At 43.3% G+C, this 24,827-nt stretch overlaps 1 protein-coding gene across 5 annotated transcripts in view; it reads right to left on the bottom strand.

Moving 5' to 3' along the window:
• Positions 1-24,827, bottom strand: part of LOC110523223 (DENN/MADD domain containing 1A) — a 175,508-nt gene that overhangs the window by 75,931 nt on the left and 74,750 nt on the right. The window lies entirely within an intron of this gene.

The raw sequence follows: 24,827 nt of genomic DNA, 5'->3' as shown, positions 1-24,827 counted from the left end.
GAGGAAGAGAGAAGAGGAAGAGAGAAGGGGAAGAGGAAGAGAGAAAGAAGAGAGGTATTGGGGTTAGAGAGGGGAGTGTGTAGGCGAAGAGGAAAGAGAGAAGAGGAAGAGAGAAGGGGAAGAGAGAATAGGGAAGAGGAAGAGGGAAAAAGGGGAAGGAGGTAGCCAAAGGTAAACGAAAGATGTCTGATAGAGGGAGAGAGATGGATGCTGGCTTCTATCTCTTTCTCTCTGCCACACGTCCTGGTCCTCCGAGCGACGTCATCGAAAAGTCCTCAGCCCTAATTAGAATGTCTCGACAAGAGACACACCACCGGCTGAGGCTTGTTGCTTCGCCGAGTGAGACCGGGACGGGCTTGGCGGCACGCTGAAATGTCACAGTTCCCTCATTACGGAGACAGGTTTAACGGGCGCTGCCGACAACGGTAATTTGACTGGGCTCGTTTTTATTTACATTCGGAGCGACTGGCGAGGAGGCTGATTGCGAGGCTACACCTCCTCCTCGCCTTTAATTGCGACCGGCAGTCGGCCGTGAATGTGCCCGCCAAGAAGGGCTCTCTCCAGCGGCGGACTTGCTCATTACCGTAGCGGACATTGCCACAAGCTTCCCCAACCCTCCCCTCTCCCACCACCCACCGTTCCCCTCCCCTCGCTCCAGATCCCACCGCCTACACCAACTGTCTCCCTGACGACTTTGTACTTAATCCCCCTTTGGCCTTCATCCAGGTCGTATTCAAAGATTATATTTCTGTATTTAAATTCTATGAAAAGAGTGCAACTTTGGATTTTATCAATACAGAAAACAGCAGAGAATAAATTAGTTTTGCCCATCTAGCAGTGCAGATCCGCTCATCTTAAGTTTGAGATGGCTTTAAAACTACAACAACACTTTCGCTCTTTTCATGCTCTGCCAGTATGGATTTACTGTGGTACCTGTCTTGGTATCGATTACCAGTAGTTTTGACCGCTAAAAGCTGGAGAAGACCTGGGCAACATTAAGTGTATCAGAGTTTATTGGCATAAAAGCAACCAAGCAGAAAAGCCTCTAAACTAATTTGACAAACCAGACTGTTGGTTCACCCACAATTTAAAAACAAATACTAAATCTGAGATTATTGTGGGGGCTGTTTGAGAAGGTTTGAATCCTAAGCAACCTGCCTACAAACAGTTTGAAGTACAATATCAACAGAGCTCCTGTAGTAGGTCAAAGATGTGTGCTGGAAAACCTTGGTAAAGCATGGGTGGAATAGGCATTTCCTTTCTTTTTTGACTTCATACTTTCCACTTAAAACATCATTTTTGGTTTTTAATAGCATTAAGGCCTTATCAAATACATCATTATTATAAACAACAACAGGGTGGCTTTACTGGAAAACCCACTTGGAAATTAAATTGCAAAAAATTCCTAAATTACCTAGCAGGTGTCAGTTGCATTCTATGTAGTTATAATCAAGTCTGTGTGACTCATTAGCTCTGGGGAGGATCAGATCTCAAGCAGATCCCAAGAGAGATTACTCATCACGGCAAACCACCTCCGCTACACAGAGGCTTTCAACAAGTCAGAAAAGTTGGAACTCTTGAAGTTTCTACGGCTACAGTAGCCTTTCCTGTTGCCTCCCTCCCTCTCTCCCTCCCAGCCTCCCTCCCTCCCATGCAGAGCTGTGAGCAGTATCTAGCTGGCGCAGCCAAGGCGTGATGCGATATGTTACCCAAGTCTACGTGTCTCACTCCCCTCCCAACCCCCCCCCCCCTGTCTGTGCGCATGTGTCTGTCTGGGGAAAAGGCCTGGTTCGATCTTCTCACGGCAAGCCAAAGCCACACGGAATACACATACTTTTCTCCCCAGTGGCTTTAACCTTGGGTCCCGACCAGCTTTTGAATCTGTTTATAGAAGTGTGGGAGAGGTGTTTTTTTTTATACAAAGCTGCAAGGTGCTCTGGTCGGGTCTATTTGTAATAAAAATAAATAAAAAGATACGCTAAAATATGCCATGCATTTTTTAATTGAGTGAAAAAAGGGGGAGGATTTTAGTATGGAGGATACGAGGTAAGTATGTGACCTGCATGCACAGCAGCAACCGATTCTGTTATGGGTGCAGAGTTTATGTACCGGGGGCCGCTCGCGGGTTCTTTAGTATTCTGCATTTCATTAGCCCAGATGAGCGCTCAACATCCTTGACTCTGCGAGCGGGATCAGTGTTGGGAGCTAGGATTATTCCAAGCTCTACACCCTCCTCCGCTCCATCTCTCCCTTTCCTCCCCTCCACCCCTCCCGACCTCAGCTACTGCCTCTTAATGAGGCCTGGCCATGAATCCATTACTCATTAATGTGTCAGAGAGCATCAACAATGGCCCATGATAGAAATGCAGAGGGGTTATGATAGGTTTGGCCAATGATCACTGGAATGCAAAAAGCAGCGGTGGTGGAGTAGCATGATATAAGGAATCAAATCCTAATGTGCAGCCGGGTATCAGTTTAAACGTGTCACATTGTGACGCATTTGCAAAAAGATACGTATGACAATGAGCATCAATGAGCTTTGCAGCCAACCGCTGCTAGGTTGTTCGTTCAAGTCTGTCCGAGGCGCAAACATAAAACTGTATTAATTAAAGTATTCTTGGTTGTGATTTTGACGTTATTTGTTGTCCTTTTGGGGGCATACATTTACTTTTACGTGGAAGGCTAGGTAGCTACATAAGGAAAAAAGTGGATGGATGGATGCTAGATTTGAATCCTAAGGGGTCGAATGACTCTTGAGGATGAAGCTTTCTTTCCTCTTATTAAAGAAACAGTCATGTCGGCAGATTTGTGTCTAATTAGCATGTCAATAGACGGTAAATAGAATAAAGTAATGTTTTTCTCTTCCCGATGACACTGCGGAGGTGTATGTGTAATGCGCTGTATAAGATCATATAACATGGTTCTGAAGCCATTTTAACTGCCTTTAACAAAGTCAATTTATTGCATAGAAATATCAGTTTATATTTAAATAATTACACACCACAGCTGATGAAAACACAGCGAGAGTAGATTTAATAAAACCGCTTGCTTACTTTGTAGAGACTGCTTTGTAGATAGTGAAGGTCAACAGCACTATGCCACAGTAGACCAAACGACATACGCCACAGACAAAACACTCCGTGTGTTTCAATTCAGTGCTTTTGTTGATAGTCTACAGGATAAAGACGGCAGAGACACTTAACATTTTCAACCCAAAACCTGAATGACCTCTTGATTAAATAATAACGTAACCCACCAGGGTTAAATAATAACGTAACCCACCAGGGTTAAATAATAACGTAACCCACCAGGGTTAAAAAATAACGTAACCCACCAGGGTTAAATAATAACGTAACCCACCAGGGTTAAATAATAACGTAACCCACCAGGGTTAAATAATAACGTAACCGACCAGGGTTAAATAATAACGTAACCCACCAGGGTTAAATAATAACGTAACCCACCAGGGTTAAAAAATAACGTAACACACCAGGGTTAAATAATAACGTAACCCACCAGGGTTAAATAATAACGTAACCCACCAGGGTTAAATAATAACGTAACCCACCAGGGTTAAATAATAACGTAACCCACCAGGGTTAAATAATAACGTAACCCACCAGGGTTAAATAATAACGTAACCCACCAGGGTTAAAAAATAACGTAACCCACCAGGCTCCAAAAAAACCTGTAAAAATCCATTAAGATGTATTTTTAATATAATTTGATTAGCTGCTATTAGCTTCCTTTTTCTCCAAAGGTCCGTTTTTCATTTGCCTAGCAAGATTTGGAGAAACATCTGTTTCGCTAAGCTTTATGGGTGACTGTGTTAAAGAATGCCATGCGAGGGAAGCTAAAGTGCTGCTGGAAGTTAATTGACTCATTTGAACTGGGGCATCTGCTCGTCGTTTGTTAGCCGCAGACGCTTTTGTGTTCCCTAGGAATAAGGACACATGGCTGACGAAGGATCAAATGGGGGAAAGTATCACACGTACCCAGAAAGCATATACCCCTTCATAAGATCGCTGAGCAGTTGTCTTGGGATTGTGGTGCTGGGTGAAGACTTGTATTGACAGCTCGTAGTCAATGGTAAGATGGAGAAGAATGTTAAGCATTACTTCTGTGATATTTTACATCAGGGGATATTAAATAATATTGAATTGAACTCCAATGACTTGAGAGGTCAAGGAAGAGGTGGAAGAAGACATGGAGGAAGAAATTAAGTCAAGAGTCAAGGTCCAAGAGAGGGAGCAGTTGTGACAGCGGTTTGCCTGCATGGTGACATCTCTATCATGCTCTCAGAGTCCTCCGCATCTAAATCCTGGACAGGGCTTTCTTATAATAACCACACAATGTCCCAGGGCTTTCTTATAATAACCACACAATGTCCCAGGGCAATCTTATAATAACCACACAATGTCCCAGGGCTTTCTTATAATAACCACACAATGTCCCAGGGCAATCTTATAATAACCACACAATGTCCCAGGGCTTTCTTATAATAACCACACAATGTCCCAGGGCTTTCTTATAATAACCACACAATGTCCCAGGGGTTTCTTATAATAACCACACAATGTCCCAGGGCAATCTTATAATAACTACACAATGTCCCAGGGCTTTCTTATAATAACTACACAATGTCCCAGGGCTTTCTTATAATAACCACACAATGTCCCAGGGCTTTCTTATAATAACCACACAATGTCCCAGGGCTTTCTTATAATAACCACACAATGTCCCAGGGCTTTCTTATAATAACCACACAATGTCATAGGGCTTTCTTATAATAACCACACAATGTCCCAGGGCTTTCTTATAATAACCACACAATGTCCCAGGGCTTTCTTATAATAACCACACAATGTCCCAGGGGTTTCTTATAATAACCACACAATGTCCCAGGGCAATCTTATAATAACTACACAATGTCCCAGGGCTTTCTTATAATAACTACACAATGTCCCAGGGCTTTCTTATAATAACCACACAATGTCCCAGGGCTTTCTTATAATAACCACACAATGTCCCAGGGCTTTCTTATAATAACCACACAATGTCCCAGGGCTTTCTTATAATAACCACACAATGTCATAGGGCTTTCTTATAATAACCACACAATGTCCCAGGGCTTTCTTATAATAACCACACAATGTCATAGGGCCATTGGCCAGTGGGAAGACAAACTGTAGAGCATATATTTACAATTTCCCTGTAGTCTGAATAAAACTGAAAGTGCATTGGCGCCAACACGGTACAATGTGGTATGCCAGGTGTATATATGGCAATTCTTGTGCATATTCGCACACACACACCTGCACACTCACAAATACTCTCTGCAGTGCACACACAGATACACACTTCCCCAACACACACCCCACTCCCCTGTAAACACACTCACACATGCGATATAACAGCCATCTACTGTCCCCCCTCCGCTGCAGACACCACTCCTGAGCCCCTTAAAAACAAAACTTTCGGCAGAGAGACCAGGCCCGTTAAAACTTTACGAGCCCGACGCCCTCGTGCAATAGGCCGGCCGTGGCGGCACTCCTGCTGCACCAACGATTTATGACGTACCGCCAGTGCCTGTTTCGTTTGTAACCAAACACTTATTCCATTTCCTTGCCGCCAGCCCCTCAGAAGTTTTGACGGAGCCTTGTTTCGCAGGGTCAGGGGTTAAACAAAGGCGGATGAGTGACTCGAAAGGCTTGTGTAAAAACAGCCGGAAGGAGAAGTGGGCCCCCAGGGGACCTAAGGCCGCTACACACTTTACGTAGAGCGCAGCGACGGACCATCGGTTTCTAAGTAGTTCTATTTAATCTTGTGTGACTCGGATTTTGGAACGGACCATATACGACGCTCCGTCGCTCTGTTTGCGTAGGGCCCTTTATACCAGGAGGGCTTCTTAAAGAAGGTGTTGGGGAGCAGCGGAAACGGGGGCCGATTAGAGGGCCAGTAAAAAGAAAGGAGTGTGAAACAACCCACTGAATTTCATTTGGCTGTATCTTAGTGGCAGGATGCCCGTCAGCCGGGCTCCCGTTACTCAGCTACTTCTATCACACACAAGCTGACTTGGCTAAATGTTGATGGTGCCTGGCTACCTGGAACGCAACATGTTTCCGACATGACGACTGCTTCCATGAAACCCAACCCTCACAGCTAAGTAGACTGTCAGTTGTAGCGTTTACATCTTGCACAGTGATGGGACCTGACATATTATAGTAGCTAGCCATATTCAAATCGTATATCATACAATCCTTCCATACCATGGACCGTTTTAACAGGAAGTGAATTTGAAACAGGAGGTTTCCCTGGCATTGGGCCTTGTTTGACATTTGGGTGACTGTTAAATATATTTATTACTCATTAGCTAACCACAACTGCAAGTAAGGCAAGCTGTACATGACCAGTCATGAGATTTTAGGCTTGCCAGGAATTCACTGTCTAAACCATGTGGTCGAACTAGTCCATGTGGTTCAATCTCAATCCCATTACAAGGGAGATAATGAAATGGCAGCCTTGCACTCTGAAAAGCGTACCATCTATTGCTATGACATATTTGTTAAGTAAATAAATATTTGTTACGTAAAGCAAAGATAAGTAGCATTTACAGTTAGCCTAACATCCCGGGATAACACCCTACTTGATAGTTTCAGATATACAGTGCCTTGCGAAAGTATTCGGCATCCTTGAACTTTGCGACCTTTTGCCACATTTCAGGCTTCAAACATAAAGATATAAAACTGTATTTTTTTTGTGAAGAATCAACAACAAGTGGGACACAATCATGAAGTGGAACAACATTTATTGGATATTTCAAACTTTTTTAACAAATCAAAAACGGAAAAATTGGGCGTGCAAAATTATTCAGCCCCTTTACTTTCAGTGCAGCAAACTCTCTCCAGAAATTCAGTGAGGATCTCTGAATGATCCAATGTTGACCTAAATGACTAATGAGGATAAATACAATCCACCGGTGTGTAATCAAGTCTCCGTATAAATGCACCTGCACTGTGATAGTCTCAGAGGTCCGTAAAAAGCGCAGAGAGCATCATGAAGAACAAGGAACACACCAGGCAGGTCCGAGATACTGTTGTGAAGAAGTTTAAAGCCGGATTTGGATACAAAAAGATTTCCCAAGCTTTAAACATCCCAAGGAGCACTGTGCAAGCGATAATATTGAAATGGAAGGAGTATCAGACCACTGCAAATCTACCAAAACCTGGCCGTCCCTCTAAACTTTCAGCTCATACAAGGAGAAGACTGATCAGAGATGCAGCCAAGAGGCCCATGATCACTCTGGATGAACTGCAGAGATCTACAGCTGAGGTGGGAGACTCTGTCCATAGGACAACAATCAGTCGTATATTGCACAAATCTGGCCTTTATGGAAGAGTGGCAAGAGGAAAGCCATTTCTTAAAGATATCCATAAAAAGTGTTGTTTAACGTTTGCCACAAGCCACCTGGGAGACACACCAAACATGTGGAAGAAGGTGCTCTAGTCAGATGAAACCAAAATTGAACTTTTTGGCAACAATACAAAACGTTATGTTTGGCGTAAAAGCAACACAGCTGAACACACCATCCCCACTGTCAAACATGGTGGTGGCAGCATCATGGTTTGGGCCTGCTTTTCTTCAGCAGGGACAGGGAAGATGGTTAAAATTGATGGGAAGATGGATGGAGCCAAATACAGGACCATTCTGGAAGAAAACCTGATGGAGTCTGCAAAAGACCTGAGACTGGGACGGAGATTTGTTTTCCAACAAGACAATGATCCAAAACATAAAGCAAAATCTACAATGGAATGGTTCAAAAATAAACATATCCAGGTGTTAGAATGGCCAAGTCAAAGTCCAGACCTGAATCCAATCGAGAATCTGTGGAAAGAACTGAAAACTGCTGTTCACAAATGCTCTCCATCCAACCTCACTGAGCTCGAGCTGTTTTGCAAGGAGGAATGGGAAAAAATGTCAGTCTCTCGATGTGCAAAACTGATAGAGACATACCCCAAGCGACCAGCAAAAGGTGGCGCTACAAAGTATTAACTTAAGGGGGCTGAATAATTTTGCACACCCAATTTTTCAGTTTTTGATTTGTTAAAAAAGTTTGAAATATCCAATAAATGTCGTTCCACTTCATGATTGTGTCCCACTTGTTGTTGATTCTTCACAAAAAAATACAGTTGTATATCTTTATGTTTGAAGCCTGAAATGTGGCAAAAGGTCGCAAAGTTCAAGGGGGCCGAATACTTTCGCAAGGCACTGTACCTTGAATTAGCGACACTGCCTTGGTAATCATCCAGCAATCTAACATCCCCTTATCTAATCTCGGACACAAATCGTAAGGTTTAGCTTCAGAGTCGAGATGTGGGGGTGAGGTTGGAAGCAGGGGAAGTAGGTGAGCGGGAGGGGTGGGGGGCAAGTAGGACATAAATACGTCAACAAACATTTTAATTGGCTGGGAGTGAATGACTCCTGTGTATTTCCCTGGATGGCCCTTCCACTCTGCCTTTATGGTCCCTCCTCCCAGCCTGTAAAGGGCAAGGGAAGTTATTGAGCCAGGTCTGCTGCTGCTACCACACACACACACACACACAGACAGACAGACAGACAGACAGACAGACAGACGCGCACACACACACAGAGACACACACAGAGAGAGAGAGACAGACACAAACACCACACAGAGAGACAGACAGACACACACACACACAGCGAGACAGACAGACACACACAGACAGACAGACACACACACACAAAGAGAGACAGACACACACCACACACACACACACACAAAATCACACACACACAATCACACAGGGATCAGTGATATGGCGACAGAAGTGGTCATTCATAAATACATAATAATCAATACACCAGGCCTCTAGACATTTGTGTTACATTGTGTTAATAACTTCCATTGATGAACTTCCGGCGCCGACAGAGATGGCCGCCTCGCTTCGCATTCCTAGGAAACTATGCAGTATTTTGATTTTTTACATGTTATTTCTTACATTGGTACCCCAGGTAATCTTAGGTTTCATTACATACAGTAAGTAACTACTGGATATAACAGCAACGTCAACTCCTCATCATTACGACCAGGAATACAACTTTCCCGAAGCGGATCCTGTGATTTGCTCACCACCCAGGACAATGGATCGGATCCCAGCCGGAGAACCAAAACAACGTCGCAATAAAAAGGGGCAGACAAAGCGGTCTTCTGGTCAGGCTCCAGAGACGGGCACATCGCGCACCGCTCCCTAGCATACTACTCGCCAATGTCCAGTCTCTTGACAACAAGGTTGATGAAATCAGAGCAAGGGTAGCATTCCAGAGAGACATAAGAGACTGTAACGTTCTTTGCTTCACGGAAACATGGCTCACTCGAGACACGCTATCGGAGTCAGTACAGCCAGCTGGTTTCTTCACTCATCGCACCGACAGAAACAAGCATCTTTCTGGTAAGAAGAGGGGGGGGTATGCCTTATGATTAACGAGACATGGTGTGATCATAACAACATACAGGAACTCAAGTCCTTCTGTTCACCTGACTTACAATTACTCACAATCAAATGTCGATTGCATTATCTACCAAACGAATTCTCTTCGATTAGACACATTGACGGCCCTGAACGAACTTTATTTGACTCTATGTAAACTGGAAACCACATATCCTGAGGCTGCATTCATTGTAGTTGGGGATTTTAACAAGGCTACGCATATTGATTGTGCTACCAGGGCTGGTAAAACCCTGGATCATTGTTATTCTAACTTCCGTGACGCATATAAGGCCCTCCCCCGCCCTCCTTTTGGAAAAGGTGACCACGACTCCATTTTGTTGCTCCCAGCCTATAGACAGAGACTAAAACAGGAAGCTCCCGCGGTCAGGTCTGTTCAACGCTGGTCCGACCAATCTGATTCCACGCTTCAAGATTGCTTCGATCACGTGGATTGGGATATGTTCCGCATTGCGTCAAACAACAACATTGACGAATACGCTGATTCGGTGAGCGAGTTCATTAGCAAGTGCATCAGCGATGTCGTACCCACAGCAACTATTAAAACATTCCCAAACCAGAAACCGTGGATTGATGGCAGCATTCGCGCGACACTGAAAGCGCAAACCACTGCTTTTAACCAGGGCAAGGTGACCGGAAACATGACCGAATACAAACAGTGTAGCTATTCCCTCCGCAAGGCAATCAAACAAGCTAAGCGTCAGTATAGTGACAAAGTAAGAGTCGCAATTCAACGGCTCAGACACAAGAGGTATGTGGCAGGGTCTACAGTCAATCACGGATTACAAAAAGAAAACCAGCCCAGTCACGGACCATGATGTCTTGCTCCCAGACAGACTAAACAACTTCTTTGCTCGCTATGAGGACAATACAGTGCCACTGACACGGCCCGCTACCAAAACCTGTGGACTCTCCTTCACTGCAGCCGACGTGAGAAAAACATTTCAATGTGTTAACCCTCGCAAGGCTTAACCCCCGCGTCCTCAGAGCAAGCGCAGACCAGTTGGCTGGTGTGTTTATGGACATATTCAATCAATCCTTATCCCAGTCTGCCGTTCCCACATGCTTCAAGAGGGACACCATTGTTCCTGTTCCCAAGAAAGCTAAAGGAAACTGAGCTAAACGACTACCCGTAGCACTCATTTCCATCATCATGAAGTGCTTTGAGAGACTAGTCAAGGACCATATCACCTCCACCCTAACTGACACCCTAGACCCACTCCAATTTGCTGGGGCCCCACAAGGGTGCGTTCTGAGCCCGTTCCTGTACTCCCTGTTCACCCATGACTGCGTGGCCATGCACGCCTCCAACTCAATCATCAAGTTTGCAGACGACACTAAAGTGGTAGGCTTGATTACCAACAACGACGAGACAGCCTACAGGGAGGAGGTGAGGGCCCTCGGAGTGTGGTGTCAGGAAAATAACCTCACACTCAACGTCAACAAAACAAAGGAGATGATCGTGGACTTCAGGAAACAGCAGAGGGAGCACCCCCCTATCCACATCGACGGGACAGTAGTGGAGAGGGTAGTAAGTTAAGTTCCTCGGCGTACACATCATGGACAAACTGAATTGGTCCACCCACACAGACAGTGTTGTGAAGAAGGCGCAGCAGCGCCTCTTCAACCTCAGGAGGCTGAAGAAATTTGGCTTGTCACCAAAAGCACTCACAAACTTATACAGATGCACAATCGAGAGCATCCTGTCGGGCTGTATCCCCGCCTGGTATGGCAACTGCTCCGCCCACAACCGTAAGGCTCTCTAGAGGGTCGTGAGGTCTGCACAACGCATCACCGGGAGCAAACTACTGCCCTCCAGGACACCTACAACACCCGATGTCACAGGAAGGCCATAAAGATCATCAAGGACAACAACCACCCGAGCCACTGCCTGTTCACCCCGCTATCATCCAGAAGGCGAGGTCAGTACAGGTGCATCAAAGCAGGGACCGAGAGACTGAAAAACAGCTTCTATCTCAAGGCCATCAGACTGTTAAACAGCCATCACTAACATTGAGTGGCTGCTGCCAACATACTGACTCAACTCCAGCCACTTTAATAATGGAAAAATTGTTGTAAAAATGTATCACTAGCCACTTTAAACAATGCCACTTAATATAATGTTTACATACCCTACATTACTCATCTCATATGTATATACTGTACCCTATACCATCTACTGCATCTTGCCATCTATATGTACTACATGTATCACTAGCCACTTTAAAACAATGCCACTTTTATGTTTACATACCCTACATTACTCATCTCATATGTATATACTGTACTCTATACCATCTACTGCATCTTGCCTATGCCATTCTGTACCATCACTCATTCAAATATTTTTATGTACATATTCTTCATCCCTTTACACTTGTGTGTATATGGTAGTTGTTGTGGAATTGTTAGGTTAGATTACTCGTTGGTTATTACTGCATTGTCGGAACTAGAAGCACAAGCATTTTGCTACACTTGCATTAACATCTGCTAACCATGTGTATGTGACAAATAAAATATTATTTGATTTTCTACCCTAGACCTATAGCATTCAACAGTGTGTGGGTGGGTGGGTGTGTGTGTGTGTGTGTGTGTGTGTGTGTGTGTTCGCATGAGTGTGTGCTCGGCTTTGCATTGTGGCAAGAGTGCCTCATCCATTCATCCCTTGTACAGTAAAGATCAGACCTTAGGGTAAGCCCTGGTAGTGTATTGCTGCTGCTGGATCCACATACAATTTTACCAACCACAACACCATCAATGGGAGGTTAAACAGCGGGACCAGCCGGCCGGTATAACCAGCCACAACACTGGGTGCTCTCAAGTGGACATTTGCAAACACTGTGTGTTCAGCCAAGGACATAGCTCACCAAATCAGTCCATTTCACATTTAATCAGCCCCTATTAACACCTTAATCTCCAAACACCATTTTACGATCTCCTTCAGTCTCTTCTAACCCTCTCAACCGTACCGCTTTCCACTTATCCGCATGCCGGTTGGGCCCATTGCCGCCCATTGAGGTAAACTAATCGAATCCCCCAATTGATTTATTTTCCGATCGGCGCACACGTATGCTGCCGCTGTGTGTATGGTGCCGCTGTGTATATGGTGCCGCTGTGTGTGCAGGTCACAGCCTTTACTGTGTCGAAGAAGACAGAGGGGTTTGTAATGATTGCGTTTTTTTGTGTCGGATGTAAACAAAGCAAGGTCAGAGGCCTAGCGCGGCTTTAATCCCCCCAGCTGAAGTGAAGAGGAGCCCCGGAGAAAGTGCCACACGCTGGGCCACTCTATAGACCAGAGTTCCCCTCCCTAAGGGATTGTCTCTAGTCAACAGTCTGCAGAATTGGATTGGCTTTTTCCTTTCTTAATTGTTTCTTGTTCTTTGTTTCTTTTTTGTTGGGGTCTTGTATTGGGGTCTTAATTGTGCGTGACCTCTTGGTGCTAGGTGTTGGAAATACGATAAATGAGATGAAACGTCAAAAAGGTTGTGTCGATTTTAAGGGCTGTCCCCAACAACAAAAAATATTGGTCGACCGAGAGTCATCTGTTCTTTTGGTCGATTGGATGAAATGTAAAAATGTATACTTTTTCATATGTGACTGGTTTCAGGAAACTAGGCATATGTCGCACGTCACTACTTCACAGGTGAGGCATTTCAACTTTTTTTTTGCAGAAATGCCTTCTGGAACATGTGAACTTTCATGTGCCTTAATAACAAACTTGTATGCCATCTGTGAATATTAATAAAACATTTAAATTACAAGCCTAGTTGGTTTAACCAACGAAAAAGACTGGAACCTTCCCGCTAGCCATGATTGGCTGAGATAATGGATGGGCTGAACATGCCGAAAGATAAGTTCAGATTGGCCTGCCATGTAGCATGCTTCTGTCTATAATATGAGCAGCTCAGTATGTATAGGTAAAGGTATCGCGAAGAACTGCAAAAGTGTTGCTAATGCTCTCCACTTCTGGAGACGATGAGGAAATCTCTGATTTAGGTTAAAACATCTTCATTGAACCAGACATTGTAGAGTATTCGGAAACGGCGATCACGGAAGAAGTTGATCAAATTTTGAAATCAGTGGAATGCCGGTGGAAGCAGAGTATGATAGCTAAGGAGATGGAGAAAATTCTGGCCTTTGATTGCAAATATGCAGACGGTGTCGAAAAGAGAACACACAGAAGGCTGTTGTATAAAACGCCTGTCTCCGGATTACATATTCAAACTAAGGGAAACCATGGCATCCGTGACAGAGAGGGAGAAGCGTTCATCCATGTATATACGGGTAAGAATCTAGCTAGCTACATTTTCAGATATTATACGTTTCAAATTTTGTCAGAAAGTCGTTTCCATTGCAAGTTAAAGCTTGCTAGCTAACATTACATGTATGATCTGTGTAGAAATATTATTCGTATCTCAATAAGCCATTTACATTGCTAGTTATAGCCTAATGTTAGCTAGCTAGCCAACATTAGCTACCTGCAGCCTCATGCATGGGTGTAACGTTATGAGTTGGGATTATGGTTCATTGTTTAGCTAGCTACATGTCTAAACAAAAGACTCCATTATGCAAATAACAATTTCACTGTACCATTTACACCTTCTGTATCCTGTGCATGTGATTTTATTTGATATAGTGTATGTTTACCAGAGACGGTAATGTGAAGAACAACATGACTGTACCAAACTAAAATTAGGATATAACATTAAGCCAACAAGACAGTGTCCAAGTTCTAAAGTTCTCTGGTAGAATGCCCTGCTTTTATGTCGTCACACTCACAACCGTAAACTATTTTCTGTAATTAGTTTGACATTAACTTGGAAATAATTATCTTGTTGGGAATTTATTTTCCTGTAATGACAAATAAAAATTTGCTAAAGTTAAGTTGTTGTCAGCTAGGATATGGTCATTATTTGAACTGGCTAGCCAGCTAACGTAACGTTGCTAGTTTAAGAAACAGACACCTCAGAAGTCCTCAACTGGCAGCTTCATTAAATAGTACCCGCAAAACACCAGTCTCAAAGTCAACAGTGAAGAGGCAACTCCGGGATGCTGGTCTTCTAAGCAGAGTTGCAAAGAAAAAGCCATACTTCAGACTGGCAAATACAAATAAAAGATTAAGATGGGCAAAAGAACAAAGACAGTTTCTTGGCAATTTCTCGCATGGAATAGCCTTCATTTCTCAGAACAAGAATAGACTGACGAGTTTCAGAAGAAAGTTATTTTGTTTTTGGCCATTTTGAACCTGTAATCAAACCCACAAATGCTCCAGATACTCAACTAGTCTAAAGAAGGCCAGTTTTATTGCTTCTTTAATCAGCCTCTGTATGCCTATGTAGATATTCCATAACAATTAGCCATTTCCAGCTACAATAGACATTTACAACATTAACAATGTGTATACTGTATTTGCGATCAATTTTATGTTATTTTAATGGACAAAAAATGTGCTTTCTTTCAAAAACAAGAAAATGTCTAAGTGACCCCAAACCTTTGAATGGTAGTGTATACTAAATACATTTTTAAACGGAAGGGTTTATTGGTGTTAAAATACACCAGTTATGCTATTTTGGACCACCTATCGTTTTTGTGTTTATCCTTTTTCATAACGACAAGGACAAGTTTGATGTCGGACGACAATAGAATGTTCATGATGTCACTGTGACAACTGTCTACAGATATGTCGATAGACGTAGTATAAACCAGACTTTAGTCTTGAAATCTTAGGTTGTTTAGTACACTACCGTACTCACTCTGTTTAGCACATGGCCTCACGTGAATCCTTAAAGAGATGGGTGGGGCTAAGGCTTAAGAGGGTGTGAACGATGCAGAATGGGCTTAGACAAAGAGCTCTCCAGTAGGTGTTACAAATATTCAAGGCCAATTTTCTCAAAAGTGGGGTTACAAGTTTATCAACTTTCAAAGCAGAATTTCTCTCCCTTGTTCTTCAACTGTAGTGTATGATACACAGGACCAGTCAAACGTTTGGATACACTTACTAATTTCAGTGTTTTTCTTTATTTTTACTATTTTCTACATTGTAGAATAATAGTGAAGACGTCAAAACTATGAAATAACACATATGGAATCATGTAGTAACCAAAAAGGTGTTAAACAAATCCAAATATGTTTTATATTTGAGATTCTTCAAAGTTACTAAAGCGGAAGCCAGATATCAATAAAGCCTAACCAGAAGAAAAAACCCTGTTCTGGATCGTCCTCCTCCCGCTGCTGCTGGCCTTCGCAGATTCTACCATTACGCTTCTAAAGTTGCCGGTAATAGGCCATAACAGAGTTCGAAAACCTTTTCCATTTGGAGTACCAAGTTATCGTACCATCTCTACTGATCTGCGTGCCAGTTATGATTTTAATAAGCACATTTTCATGGAACTTTTCATGGAACTTTAATTTAATTTATAATAAAGTCTTGAGCTAAGTCATGTGGTTAATCAAAATTCTATCTAAATGAAAATTATAGAAATCTAAAAGTAACTTCTATTGCCAATATGTAAAAATAGCCTACATAAAGCCAACAAAAAAAACATTGCAGCCCCCAGGTACAAAATATCCTGATAAAAATAAATATCCTTTAAGTCACACTGGCTACCCATGGCCTGTCTGCAAGGAATTTGAAACATTGTATCAACTATTAACTTGATCAGGCCCTCACCAGTTTCCTGCACCTGTAAACCCCAGACAGACAGACACAGCTGTAGGCTATTTTGCACAAGGAATAAGAAGTAATCAGGTAGGCCTATTTTATGATGTTTCCACTGGATCAGAGCATGATATTTTTTTCCCCCTTCATGCTGAGTGGTTAAGGAAAGAGCTGGAAAGATATTTCAAATAGGCTACATTGAGGAACTACTGTCATTCTCAATGGATGTAAAAGCAGACTTCTATTTACTTTCTGTATGAGGTGAAGAAAACATGACTTTGATAAGCTCCACAGTGATAGAGAGTTAAGACGATCAGAAATAGTATCAGATCCCCAGATGGGCACATTTATAGGCCTACATTTGCGCGCAGGCCAGGTAGCCTAGGGCTACTTCTATGCGTAATCCGTAGTGTGTCCTTACTCATGATTGACAGGACGCCCCAAACAAAAGACAATGAATAAATTGACAACTCGTAAATGGAATGAAATAAACCCAAAGTTTTTTTTCCTCACAAGTGTAGCCTAGGTTGTGCTCTCTGCAAACAACGTGTCCACTCCTACAATGACAAGACTATAATAATAATATATTCAATGCATTAACAGAAATGACTGTAACCAAACAAACAGTGTAGATTCAAATTCTGAAAATGAACAGTAAATGTCTACTGGTGATACTGGTGTGCCATCCCCACAGCTTCCGCAATGGATTAGTCTACCGAGACAGGTGTGAATCAGACAGGTGTCTCGTGTGCCATCCCCACAGCTTCCGCAATGGTTTAGTCTACCGAGACAGGTGTGAATCAGACAGGTGTCTCGTGTGCCATCATTTTTAATATTTACTTGCCACTGCTCGACAAAAAAAATCTATCGACCAGTCAAATAAATGTGGTCAGCCCTAGTCGATTTAGAGCATCGTTTGACAACTAGTACACAGAAGAACTAGTCTACATACTGAGCACGAAATTAATGAAAATATAGCAGTGTCCAAACTAGTTCTGTTTATGAACCAGTGACACTGGAGTCAAGGAACTAATGTTAACATTCACTGCTCAAAGTTTAGATGATAATTGTTTCCCTCAAATCTTTGCTCAAATTTAACACGGTACGGTCAATAAACACATAATAATATAATCAATCAGACTAACAATCAAACCAAATAAAATGTAAACAAAGAACCTAGAGAATGCATCTATAAAGTCATGAATGAACATGCCTGTCACATCCACAATCCAACCAACCTTGTTGCCTCACAGGTGTGCCCTCCACTACCCCTGTTATCCTGTAGTCACCCCACTGCCCCCCTTCCCCCAAACAACAACACTAAATGCGGCCAGCCAGCCCCATGTTGCCCCCCTCCCCCATGCCCTGCCAATTGGCCTGGCCAGGCCAGGAACCTGTCAGTGTCGATTGAGTTGAGCCTGAGCGGACCTGCTAGAGAGGACGTGCTGTTCCTGCTCTGAGAGGGCCCACCACTTGTTTCTAAAGCCTGGGAAAAGAAAAGGGGGCTCCCTGTTCGCATTCCTCCCATCCGAGCTGCCAACTCTCTCTCTCTACCCCCCTCCCTCTATCCCTCCCTCAAAGTGGAGAAACAGGAGAGGACGAGGGAGGGTAAATGAGATGAACAAAAGGCGTTCTGTGGACGCGGCTCTGGCTGCTTTCCATGTCAACAGTTCGGCGGGTTCAGAGGTCACGTTAACTACATTCATACCCAGCAGCACCCTTGTTTTGCTCCATGAAGTGAGCCGCGGGGGTGAGCCGCGGGGGTGGGCCCAGACTTCAGCGTTTTCATCCCTCTCTCGCACTCTCCCCCCAAACCCCCTAATCCTTCGAGATATTTCTGATCCCTTCACATGTTTCTGCTCAATTAAAACAAAATGGACGACCCTGCACTCTCTCTGGGGAGTGGGACAGACGGACAGAGAGAGAGAGCCAGAGAAACAGCAAGAGGAAGAAGTGATAGGGCCCTCCCTGAGGTGAGGCGAGCTAGCCTACTCACCAGAGCTAGCCAAACAAACAGGTAAATAACTACTGTGAACTTCCAATTAGAGAGAATAGAAAGAGGACCCGGTCATATAGGTGATCTGCAAATTCCATATTGGGCTAATCCTATTAGCAAAACAGCTAGCAGTCCATGCGTATGCACAAAAAGATGGCTTTGCTAAGTTTCACCCCCCATGAAGCCCAGAAACAAGGTTCAGATTTTGGATTAGGATGCTGGTTAGAAAGTTACAAAGCAGTATCCATCTGACTCTGACGTAAAACTAAAACAAATGCATGGGTTTCAATTATTGCTGTTTCTAGAGTACATTGTGTGACTGGGCCACCAAGAATCAACATGAAGAGGATATTAATTTATTTTTTATTTCACCTTTATTTAACCAGGTAGGCCAGTTGAGAACAAGTTCTCATTTACAACTGCGACCTGGCCAAGATAAAGCAAAGCAGTGCGACAAAAACAACAACACAGAGTTACACAAACAAACGTACAGTCAATAACACAATAGAAAAATAGAAAAATCTATGAACATTGTGTGCAAATGTAGAAGAGTAGGGAGGTAAGATAATAGGCCATAGAGGAAAAATAATTACAATTTAGCATTAATATTGGAGTGATAGATGTGCAGATGATGTGCAAGTAGAGATAATGGGGTGCAAAACAGCAAGTAGATAAATAACAATATGGAGATACGGTAGTTGGGTGTGCTATTTACAGATGGGCTGTGTACAGGTACAGTGATCCGTAAGCTGCTCAGATAGCTGATGCTTAAAGTTAGAGAGGGAGATATAAGTCTCCAGCTTCAGTGATTTTTGCAAATCGCTCATTGGCAGCAGAGAACTGGAAGGAAAGGCGGCCAAAGGAAGTGTTGGCTTTGGGGATAACCAGTGAGATATAACTGCTGGAGCGCGTGCTACGGGTGGGTGCTGCTATGCTATGGCTAGATGACCTGGAGCCAGTGGGTTTGGCAACGAATATGTAGCGAAGGCCAGCCAACGAGAACATACAGGTCGCAGTGATGGGTAGTGTATGGGGCATTGGTGACAAAACGGATGGCACTGTGATAGACTGCATCCAGTTTGCTGAGTAGTGTTGGAGGCTATTTTGTAAACGACATCGCCGAAGTCAAGGATCAGTAGGATAGTCAGTCTTGCGAGGGTATGTTTGGCAGCATAAGTGAAGGAGGCTTTGTTGCAAAATAGGAAGCCGATTCTAGATTTAATTTTGGAATGGAGATGCTTAATGTGAGTCTGAAAGGAGAGTTCACAGTCTAACCAGACACCTAGGTATTTGTAGTTGTCCACGTATTCTAAGTCAGAACCGTACAGAGTAGTGATGCTAGTCTGGCGGGAGGGTGTGGGCAGCAATCGGTTGAAGAGCATGCATTTAGTTTTACTAGCATTATGATTTTTCAATGCCAATACCGATACCGATTATTGGAGGACAAAAAAAAGCCAATAACGATTAATCGGACGATTTTTATATATACTTGTAATAATGACAATTACAACAATAATGAATGAACACTTTAATTTTAACTTAATATAATAAAAAAAAACATCTATTTAGTCTCAAATAAATAATGAAACATGTTCAATTTGGTTAAAATAATGCCAAAACACAGTGTTGGAGAAGAAAGTAAAAGTGCAATGTGTGCCATTTAAAAAAGCTAACGTTTAAGTTCCTTGCTCAGAACATGAGAACATATGAAAGCTGGTGGTTCCTTTTAACATGAGTCTTCAAACTTCCCAGTTAAGAAGACTTAGGTTGTAGTTATTATAGGAATTATAGGACTATTTCTCTCTATACCATTTGTATTTCATATACCATTGACTTCTTATAGGCACTATAGTATTGCCAGCCTAATCTCGGAAGTTGATAGGCTTGAAGTCATAAACAGCGCTGTTCTTCAAGCATTGCGAAGAGCTGCTGGCAAACGCAGGAAAGTGCTGTTTGAATGAATGCTTACAAGCCTGCTGCTGACTACCACCGCTCAGTCAGACTGCTCTGTCATATATCAAATCATAGACACAGAAACACAAGCCTTTGGTCGGGGCTGCAGGTAGGCTAGTGGTTAGAGCATTGGACTAATAACCGAAAGGTTGCAAGATTGAATCCCCGAGCCGACAAGGTAAAAATCTGCCGTTCTGCCCCTGAACAAGGCAGTTAACCCACTGTTCCTAGGCCGTCATTGAAAATAAGAATTTGTTCTTAATTGACTTGCCTAGTTAAATAAAGGTAAACTAAAAAAAATACTAATCAATATGGTCAAATTCAAATCATTTTGAAAACAAAACGTTTATTCTTTCAGTGAAATACGGAACCGTTCCGTATTTTATCGAATGGGTGGCATCCATAAGTCTAAATATTGCTGTTACATTGCACAACCTTCAATGTTATATCATAATTATGTAAAATTCTGGCAAATTAATTACTGTCTTTGATAAGAAGAAATGGTCTTCACACAGTTCGCAATGAGCCAGGAGGCCCAAACCTCTGCATATACCCTGACTCTGCTTGCACAGAACGCAAGGGAAGTGACACAATTTCCCTAGTTAATAGTGCCTGCTAACATTCATTTATTTTAACTAAATATGCAGGTTTAAAAAATCTACTTGTGTATTGATTTTAATAAAGGCATTGATGTTTATGGTTAGGTACATTGGTGCAACGACAGTGATTTTTTCGCGAATGAGCTTGTTAAATCATCACCTGTTTGATATATACAGAGAAAAGAGCTGGCCCGAGAATTGAACCCTGTGGCACCCCTAGAGGACCGGACAACAGCCCCCCCCCCCCCCCCCCCCCCTCCCCAACCAAACTGAACTCTATCTGAGAAGTAGTTGGTGAATCAGGTGAGACAGTCATTTGAGAAACCAAGGCTATTGAGTTTGCCGATCAGAATATAGTGATTGACAGAGTTGAAAGTCTTGACCAGGTCGATGAAGTGGCCTTCCTAAGCCAGGATTCAGACACGGCTAGGACATCCGGGTTGGTGGAGTGTGCTAAAGCAGTGAATAAAACAAACTTAGGGAGAAGGCTTCTAATGTTAACATGCATGAAAACAAGGCTTTTACGGTTACAGAAGTCAACAAATGAGAGCACCTGGTGAATGTAAGTGGTGCTGGGGGCTGCAGGGCCTGGGTTAACCTTTACATCACCAGAGGAACAGAGATGGAGTAGGATAAGGGTACGGCTAAAGGCTATAACAATTGGTTGTCTAGTGCGTTCGGAACAGAGAGTAAAAGGAGCAGATTTCTGGGCGTGGAAGAATAGATTCAAGGCATAATGTACAGATAAGGGTATGGTAGGATGTGTATACAGTGGAGGTAAACCTAGGCATTGAGTGACGATGAGAGAGGTTTTGTCTCTAGAGGCACCAGTTAAGCCAGGTGAGGTCACCGCATGTGTGGGGGGTGGAACAAAAGGGCTATCTAAGGCATATTGGGCAGGGCTGGGGGCTCTACAGTGAAATAAGACAATAATCACTAACCAAAACAGCAATAGACAAGGCATATTGACATTAGGGAGAGGCATGTGTAGCCGAGTGATCATAGGGTCCAGTGAGTAGCAATAGATGAGTTAGGGAGCCGATTCAGTAGTCGCTACTACGCTAGGCGAGCTGGAGACACAGCGATTCAGACAGCTAGCGGGCCGGGGCTAGCAGATGGGCCTCCGGCGACGTCGCAACGGAAGAGCCTGTTGAAACCACCCCGGACAATTATGTCGGCAGACCGGTCGTGATGGATTGGCGGGGCTACGTGTCGGCAGTAAAGGGTCCAGGCCAATTGGCAAAAGAGGTATTGTAGCCCAAGAACTGGCTGGTGGACCTCTTTGGCTAGCCGGGAGATGGGCCTAGCTTGAGGCTAGCTCAACCCTAACTGGTGCTTGCTTCGGGACAGAGACGTTAGCCAGGAGTAGCCACTCGGATTGCAGCTAGCTAGCTGCGATAATCCGGTGTAAAGGTTCAGAGCTTGCGGTAGGAATCCAGAGATGTGGTAGAGAAAAAGCAGTCCGATATGCTCTGAGTTGATATGGCGCTGTGCAGACTGGTAGGTATTGACCGAGCGAAGGCTTGTTGTTGTCCGAGTTAACAGTGAAGACCACTAGCAGTGGCTAACTGACTACTAGCTAGTTAGCTGGCTAGCTTCTGATGGGGGTTTCGATTCTAAAGTATAAAAATAGCACAGTCTGACTCAGAGTCATATATTGGACCAACTTTTAGAATGTTGAATATTGTTCTAATTCCAGACATTCAGTTACATAGCATTGTTAGAATATTCCTCATGTCATGTTAATGGGGAGCTAACATGGCTGCCATAGAATGTTGAAGTGTCATGTAAATACATCATAAAGCAGAAACCTAAATTTCCCTACTCTCTAAATACACTGACCAAAAATATAAACGCATGTAAAGTGTTAATCCCATGATTCATGAGCTGAAATAAAAGATCAGAGAAATGTTCCATATGCACAAAATGCTTATTTCTCTAAAATGTTGTGCACTAATTTGTTTAAATCCCTGTAAGTGAGCATTTCTACTTTGCCAAGATAATCCATCCACCTGACAGGTGTGTCATATCAAGAAGCTGATTAAACAGCATGATCATTACACAGGTGCACTTTGTGCTGGGGACAATAAAAGGCCACTAAAATGTGCAGTTTTGTCACAGAACACAATGTCACAGATGTCGCAAGTTTTGAAGGGAGCGTGCAATTGGCATGCTGACCGCAGGAATGTCCACCAGAGCGGTTGCCAGAGAATTTAATGTTAATTTCTCTACCAAACGTCATTTAGAGAATTTGGCAGTACGTCCAACCGGCATCACAACCACAGACCACGTGTATGGCGTCATGTGGGCGAGCGGTTTGCTGATGTCAAAGTTGTGAACAGAGTGCCCCATGGTGGGGGTGGGGTTATGGTATGGGCAGGCATCAGCTACAGACAATGAACCCAATTTAATTTTATTGATGGCAATTTAAATGCACAGAGATACCGTGACAAAATCCTTAGGCCCATTGTCGTGCCATTCTACCGCCGCCATCACCTCATGTTTCAGCCTGATAATGCACGGCCCTATGTCGCAAGGATCTGTACACAATTCCTGGAAGCTGAAAATGTACTTCTTCCATGGCCTGCATACTCACCAGACATGTTACCCATTGAGCATGTTTGGGATGCTCTGAATCGATGTGTACGACAGGGTGTTCCAGTTCTCGACAATATCCAGCAACTTCATTAAAAAGGATGTCGCGCAGCATGAGGCAAGTGGTGGTCAGACGAGATACTGGCTGGTTTTCTGATCCATGCCCATACCATTTATTTAAGGTATCTGTGACCAACAGATGCATATCTGTATTCCCAGTCATGTCAAATCCATAGATTAGGGCCTAAAGAAATTATTTCAATTGAGTGATGTTCTTATATGAAGTGTAACTCAGTCAAATCTTTGAAATTGTTGCATGTTGCGTTTGTATTTTTGTTCTGTGTACATGCCTCTAGTCTGACTACTGTATGTGCATCCTGCGTTTGAGACTGGTTAGATTAGCTGTGGACATTGACAGGAGGAAGAGAGAGAGAGAGAGCGAGTCAGAGAAAGACAGAAACAGAGAGAGAGACAGAGGGAGAGACAGAGAGGGAGAGAGGGGGGGGGTTGAGACAGAGAGAAGGGAGGAGAGAGAGAAAGAGATAAGAAGGGGGGATGAAAAGAGAAAGATAAAAATAGAACTGCAGATATCAATCAAGTGAAAAAGAAAGAGAGAAATAGCTCTGAGACTGAAAGAGAGCAACGGATTCTCACATTACTGTAATTATTTTTTGTCAACATTCATATTTTATCCACCTTCAAAAATATAAATAATGGAGTCAAAATAGTCCCTCGTTTTTGAACAACACATATACCCTTACTGATCCAGGTACTTCTTCCAGCATACACAGAGACAGAAATCAGTAGAGAGGGGAAAGGGTGGTCTCTGGACCACAAAGGAATTACTAGTCAGAGACAAAACATTAAGGTTGGAGTGGTCGGATTTCAAAGCACCCGAGTGATGGGATATCCGGGAACGTTTTCCGGCCTTTACCCAAAGCGGTGGTGGCTTGGCTCTCTAACCAGCGGAGATACTACAGCTGCTGCTCCATCAGAGTGACATGCGTGCATAAACACACCCACACAGATAAAACTAGATACACATAAATACACACTCCCTTACTCTTTCTAACACACACAGGGGCATGTGCAAGCACGCACACACGCACACACACAAAAAAAAAATCAGGCCCTATTCTCAGGTCACACACACACACACACACACAAAGCTCATGTTCTTTAATAGTTATGACCAAATAATGTATCAGTACTATCCATCTAGATGTAATGTACAGTCATGGCCATAGGTTTTGGGAATGACACAAAAATGTATTTTCACAAAGTCTGCTGCCTCAGTTTGTATGATGGCAATTTGCATATACTCCAGGATTTTAGTGATCAGATGAATTGCAATTAATTGCAAAGTCCCTCTTTGCCATGCCAATTAACTGAATCCCCAAAAAACATTCCCACTGCATTTCAGCCCTGCCATTCTCTCGTTAACACAGGTGTGAGTGTTGACGAGGACAAGGCTGGAGATCACTGTCATGCTGATTGAG

This window comes from Oncorhynchus mykiss, chromosome 5, assembly GCF_013265735.2.
Source record: "Oncorhynchus mykiss isolate Arlee chromosome 5, USDA_OmykA_1.1, whole genome shotgun sequence".
NCBI classification, from domain to species: Eukaryota; Metazoa; Chordata; class Actinopteri; order Salmoniformes; family Salmonidae; genus Oncorhynchus; species Oncorhynchus mykiss.
Note: the sequence above shows the minus strand (reverse complement) of the source record. Positions and strands in the feature narration are given on the sequence as shown.